This window comes from Pan troglodytes, chromosome 21 (genome assembly GCF_028858775.2).
Source record: "Pan troglodytes isolate AG18354 chromosome 21, NHGRI_mPanTro3-v2.0_pri, whole genome shotgun sequence".
NCBI lineage: Eukaryota > Metazoa > Chordata > Mammalia > Primates > Hominidae > Pan > Pan troglodytes.
Genome location: NC_072419.2, coordinates 24,524,686 through 24,531,283, shown reverse-complemented (window position 1 = coordinate 24,531,283; position 6,598 = coordinate 24,524,686). Strand labels below are relative to the sequence as shown.

General features: G+C 48.7%; 1 pseudogene; it reads right to left on the bottom strand.

The window, feature by feature from the left end:
- Nucleotides 1-533: 533 nt before the first annotated feature.
- On the bottom strand, nt 534-1,560 carry LOC129138239 (prothymosin alpha-like; annotated as a pseudogene).
- Nucleotides 1,561-6,598: the final 5,038 nt, after the last annotated feature.

Sequence of the window (6,598 nt, the reverse complement as noted above, 5' to 3'; positions counted from 1 at the left end):
AAGAACTTGTGGGAACATACGTAACTGTAGCCATTGTTAGAAAATTTAATTTACCACGTAAGAGAAGGAGAGCTGGGATGAGGTGGAGGTGATGTTGATAGAGATCGGTGTCAATTTGTTTTGATTTTTTTGAGACAGGGTCTTGGTCTGTTGCCCAGGCTGGAGTGCAGTGGTGCAAACGTAGCTCACCGCAGCTTTGAACTCCTGGGCTCAAAGGATCCTCCTGCCTCAGCCTCCCGAGTGGCTAGAACTACAGGTATGCACCACCATGCCCAGCTAATTTGTATGTATTTTTTGGAGAGATGGGGTCTTGATATGTTGTCCAGACTGGTCTTGAATTCTTGGCCTCAGGCAATCCTCTTGCCACAGCCTCACGAAGTGCTGTGATTACAGGCATGGGCTACCGTGCCCAGCTGATGTCATTTTTGTTGTTGTTAGAACAACTCAGGAAAATAAAATTCCTGTTTATTGTTGGACAACATTGTTTCACACATACCTCAAATAGGCAAAAATAAATAAATAAATAAACAGCAACTTCATAGACAGAAAAGGAAAAAAAAGAAACCTTTTATCTTTGGCCCTTTTAACCATCTCATACAAACCAACAACTTATAGTACAGCTAAGTACGTACACACAAAAAAGTTACTGGAATGCTCAGAATAAGATTGTTTTTCTGTTGTCGTTTTTGCTTGTCTTACAAGGTTTTTTTCTCCTTTGAGATTATAACGAACATGGTCACACCACAAGTGAAGTTAGAAGCAGGACAGAGAACACTCTGAAGGCTGGTTTGGTCATCTGAGATCATTAAAAATGGCTGACCCTAACAATATGTACAAAAATATAAAATGTAAATTAAAAAATACAAATTTCCTTTTTAAATTATTTTTAAGGAAAAAAGCAGGGCCTTGGGAAGTTTTGGTTCTTTTTTCCTCCCCTGTTGCAAATTCTCATGGTTTGGGTTGGGTGGTGGAGAGCGCATGTCATCTGCGGGTGGCACTGCCCTCGGTGGGCGGGTGGGCCGTGTCATCTGCGGGTGGCACTGCCCGCAGTGGGTGGGTGAACGGGCCTCAATACTCAAAGGTGACCACATGTAGATTCTGAGATGGGAAGTGGAGGGTGAATAGGTCACTCTCCTAACATTTCCTTTTCTGCTGTCTAGTCATCCTCGTTGGTCTTCTGCTTCTTGGTATAGGCATCATCACTCTCATCATCGTCAGCTGCCCGCTTGACCTTGCAGACTCAGCTTCCTCGTCTTCATCACCATCCTCTTCCTCACCATCGCCTTCTTCTTCCTCCTCGTCTTCCTCCCCACCTTCTTCCTCTTCCTCATCTACTTCACTGTCAGCTTCCTGCTCCCCATTTTCCTCATTAGCCTTCCCATTAGCAGGGGTGTCTCTTCCATTTTCCGCTTCTTCCACAGCTTCCTCCTTCTTTAAGTCCTTGGTGGTGATTTCGGAGCTGGTGTCTATGGCTGCGTCTGACATGGTCCGGCACGCCAGTGATCCGATGCAGGGGATTAAAAAGAAAGCGACAGTTCAGGGACTCTGGTGATAAAGTGTCCGGAGTCCGCAGCGGTAAAGGCAGCTGCGGCGAGCAAGGAGCCGGACAAGGAACAATGCAAAGATGGCTTTTCAGAGCAGCCAGTGGGTGATGTCATTTTTTTATACAGGAGTCAGGGACCTGTGACCAGAAAGGAGTGAAAGAAGAAGCCCTGTCCTTATGTGGGAAGCATTCCAGGCAGAGGGAAGAGCAAAGTCAAAGGCCAGGCTGAAGTGGGAGTGTGCTTGACTTACCTGGAGAGCGCGAGAACTGGTGTAGCTTACGTGGAGTGAGAAGAGATGGGGAACATGTGAATGAGGTCAGAGCGGTTGCAGGAAACAGATTGCTGCTGTAGGCCATTTTAAAGACTTTTGATTTTCCTCTGAACTGCCGAGTATTTTCAGCAGAGGAGTAACTGATCTCACTTATTTTTAACGGGCTTACTCTGGCTGCTGTGAAAACAGATTTGGGGGTAAAAGGCAAGTCTAGAAGTGGGGGATCAACTAGGAGGCCATTGCAAAGATAAAGGCAGGACACGATGAATGCTTGGACCAGGATGATAGTGGAGGAGGTGAGAAATGGCCGGATGCTGGATATGTCTCTTATAATAGAGCTAACTGGATTTGCTGATGGATTGGAGTGGGTTAATGGATACACCATACAACTTATTTGTCTGGGGAAGTTCAGGTTTATATAATGAATTATACAGTCACCCTAGTACTGAGAAAAAGAGAGGAGCCAAGAATGACTCCAGACCGGCGTGGTGGTTCACACCAGTAATCCCAGCACTTTGGGAGGCCAAGGCAGGAGGATTGCTTGAGGCCAAGAATTTGAGACCAGCCTGGGCAATATAGCAAGACCCTGTCTCTACAAAATAGTTTTAAAATTAGCCAGGCACCTGTCACTAACCTGTAATCCCAGCTACTTGGGAGGCTGAGGCTGTAGGATCACTTGAGCCCTGGAGTTCAAGTCTAGCCTGGGCAGCATATGAGACCCTGTTTCTTGAAAAAAAAAAAAAAAAAGAAAAGTGTTGTAAGGATTGTTACAGATATCGCCTGTTGTCAGGTGGTTTGCTGGCACAGCTTGGAGAGCTGCTGAGGCCCATGGGCCAGCTTGTCCCTGCCATGCAGCCCTAGATGGCTCTGCTCTGAAACATCGCCCTGCTGACCCGACCACATTTGCGTTTTGAGTTTTCTGTCCTCCCCTCACTGACAGCTGGCATTTTCCTTCTTGTTCCAGGCCTCTCCTCCTTTAATCCAGGGCTCGCCAGGCTATGACTGCTTGGTAACTGACTTACCAAGTACACCAGGATCATAGGTGAATGAGAGGCTGTCCTGTGACTGTCAGTCATGGCATGGGCTACTTTGAAGGCTTTTTTTTGCTTCTTCATTTTCCCTGGATAATTGCTTATTTGAAAGCAACTTTTGGATAAGTTGACTGGAACTATAAAAATTATTTTTTTGGCTGGGCACGGTGGCTCACACCTGTAATCTCAGCACTTTGGGAGGCCGAGGGGGGGCGGACCATGAGGTCAGGAGATCAAGACCATCCTGGCTAACATGGTGAAACCCTGTCTCTACTAAAAATACAAAAATTAGCCGGGCGTGGTAGCAGGCACCTGTAGTCCCAGCTACTCGGGAGGCTGAGGCAGCAGAATGGCGTGAATCCAGGAGATGGAGCTTGCGGTGAGCCAAGATCACGCCACTGCACTCCAGCCTGGGCGACAAAGAGAGACTCCGTCTCTTAAAAAAAAAAAAAAAAAATATATATATATATATATATATACATATATATATATATATATATGTGTTTGTTGTTGTTGTTGTTGCATTAATTCAGTCATGCAGTTTTTGCTAGAGGCCCAACATAGTGTTAGCACCAACTGGGGTTACAGAGATGGGCTGGTTAGTTCATTGGTACAACAAATACTATTTAATGGTTGTGGGCCTACGGATGAAACAGACGTGTTTCAGGTTTACATTCTAGAGTGAGAAGGTAAACAAGACAATAGGGACATCAGTAAAATATCAGGCATGCAGTGGTGCCGAGTGCCACAGAGAGACCATCAGGCAGAGAGGCAGCTGGAAGGTGCTGAGAGCAGGGGCTGCAGTTGAAACAGGGCCGTTCTGGGCAGCATGCGAACCCAGCAGTGGGGATGGGGCGGAGATGTCCCCAGCTTCAGAACCCACCAGTTATGGATCAAGGCAGGTCCAGTGCTTCTCATCCCACTAGGAATAACTCCTGAATCCCTCTCCGTGGCCTGTGGCCGGGACAGTCTGGTCCCTGGCTGCCTCCTGACCTCGTCGTTTATCTCTCCTCTCTGCTGTTCAGCTCCCGCCACAGTGGCCTGTTTCTTTCCTTGCTGCTCCTGCAGCACAGCCCTGACTCGGGGACTTTGCGTGTCCCCTCAGCGCTGCAGGGCCCACTCCTTCCTCTGTCCTGGTCTCTGCTTAGCCAGCGCATGGTCAGGGAGGCATGGGTGGCCAGCCCGCAAGGAGCCAGGCCTCCCAGCACCCCTTCCCTTGTGTGGCCGCCTCCCACATGGGATCTCAGCCGGTCCTGGCTTCAACTAAACAGGACGTGGCAGGTGTGATGCCCTGCCAATTCCAGGCCTAAGCCTTGACACAGCCTGGCAGCTTCTGCTTCTGAATTTCAGGAGCCCCGAGCTGTCATGTAAAGAAGTCTGGCTGCTTTGCTGGAAAGGCCAAATGGAGAGACCATGTGAGAGGCCACATAGACAGGCCTTGTGGAGAGGGAAAGGTGCTGAGACTACCTGGAAGGGGACCCCAGTTGACCAAACACCCCCACTGAGCCCATCCCCCCAGCCATCCCTGCCAGGACACCAAACATGTAAGTGAGGCATCCCGGCCGTTCCAGCCTGGCCAAGCGCCAGTGGACTGTAGCTGCAGAGAAAATCTGCATAGAACAAAAGAACTGCTGAACTGAGCCCAGTTAGTCCACAGAATCATGAGAGATAAGCAAATGATTGTTGTTTCAAGTCACTTAGTCTTGAGGTGGCTTAGCATGCAGTGAGATGACTGGAACACCTTCCCTGGCCACCCAAACTCAAATACTCAAATTGCATTTTCTTTCCTTTGCTTTTCTTCTTCCCTTTTTTTTTTTTTTTTTTTTTTTTTTTGACAGAGTCTGGCTCTGTCGCCCAGGCTGGAGTGTGATGGTGCAATCTTGGCTCACTGCAACCTCCACCTCCCAGGTTCAAAACATTCTCCTGCCTCACTCTCCCAAGTAGTTGGGACTACAGGCGTCCGCCACCATGCCCAGCTAATTTTTATATTTTTTGGTAGAGACAGGGTTTTGCCATGTTGGCCAGGCTGGTCTCTAACTCCTGACCTCAGGTGATCCACCCGCCTTGGCCTCCCAAAGTGCTAGGATTACAGGTGTGAGCCACTGCACCTGGCCCCTGTGCTTTTCTTCACACTTAAAATCTCCTGACATTTGTACATATATTTGTTTACTGTCCAGCCCTCCCACAGGTCTGTAATCTCGACAAGGTGGGGAATTTTGTTGAATTTGCTCACTGCTTTCTTCCTGGAGCTCAAGACAGTGCCTAGATCAACACAGGCACTCAATAAATATTTGTAGAAAGAATGTATAAGTACCCATGTCCAGGTGCGGTGGCTCACACCTGTAATCTTAGCACTTTTGGAGGCCAACGTGGGCAGATCATTTGAGCCCAGGAGTATGAGAACGGCCTGGGCAACATAGGGAGACCTTCTCTCTAAAAAAAAAAAAAAAAAAAAAAATAGGCCCGGCACGGTGGCTCATGCCTGTAATCCTAGCACTTTGGGAGGCCGAGGTGGGTGGATCACTTGAGGTCAAACGTTCGAGACCAGCCTGGCCAACAAAGTGAAACCCCATCTCTACTAAATATACAAAAAATTAGCCAGGCATGGTGGCGCATGCCTGTAATCCCAGCTGGCTGGGGAGGCTGAGACAGGAGAATCGCTTGAACTGGGGAGGCGGAGGTTGCAGTGAGCTGAGATCATCCCATTGCACTCCAGCCTGGGTGACAGAGTGAGACTTCATCTCAAAAAAAAAAAAAAAAAGAAAAGAAAAAAATTTAAATAATAAATAAATATCCAATCTTCTAAGATCCAAACTGTCCTGCTTTTAGAATGACCCCTTTACTCTGAGAAAACAAAACAGAACAAAACACTCAATCCCCAGCCTGTAGGGGCACACGCTATTCTGTGAGGTACATCCTGCAACTGACCTCAGGCATGAAAATCCACACGTTTTTCTTGAACTGCACCATGGAAGATTGATTGGAAAACGAACTGAACATTTAAAAATAAACAATGACTTTAAACAAACTGAGTTCTATGTTTGGACAATCTCCTCTGTTCTGGGAGGAAGGGGTGAAGAGCGCCCAGGGCAGAGGGCCCTGCTCTAGCTGCCCCTGAGTCCCAGGGCCCCCTCCCTGCAGCCTTCGCCACGTACCAGTTCCTCCGCAAGAGGCCTCCTGAGCTCTGGGAGTCCTGCCTTCTACGCAAAGGGGCAGATTTGTGTCACCACCACCGTCCACACAGTTGCTATTTCAGTTGTCTCCCCTGTTCTGTCAGCCTGACATTTCCCCAGCCGATTCCAAGCCCAGTGTACCATTTTAGCTGACGTGGGTGAGCGTTTCGTGGGGACAGCAGATGGATGGAATGACAAATAGCAGGATGGTGGGGACAGCTGAGAAGCGCTTTTTCCTGTGTCGGATCTGTTGGCTGTGCACGTGCCCCGACGTAGTCTAGACACACTGCGGGGGCAGCGCATGTGCCAGGGCCCCGCCGGCGCGCGGGCTTCCATTTCTTTCTTTGCTGCTAATCGTGCCCATTCACACAGCCAATCAGCCAACTAGCCAGTTGTCTTGGTTTGAGCTCCAGCAGAAGCAGACCCCAAGATAGTAGTTTCTTTGACCCAGAAAGTGTGAGATGGTAGAGGGGAAGTGAGACTGAAAGAGAAGGCAGAGTAGTTATGAGCAGTCACTGCTGTGGACAGCCAGGGCTCAGTGCTGCTGGGTCTGGCCAGGTGACTGTGCAGAACCTGCCC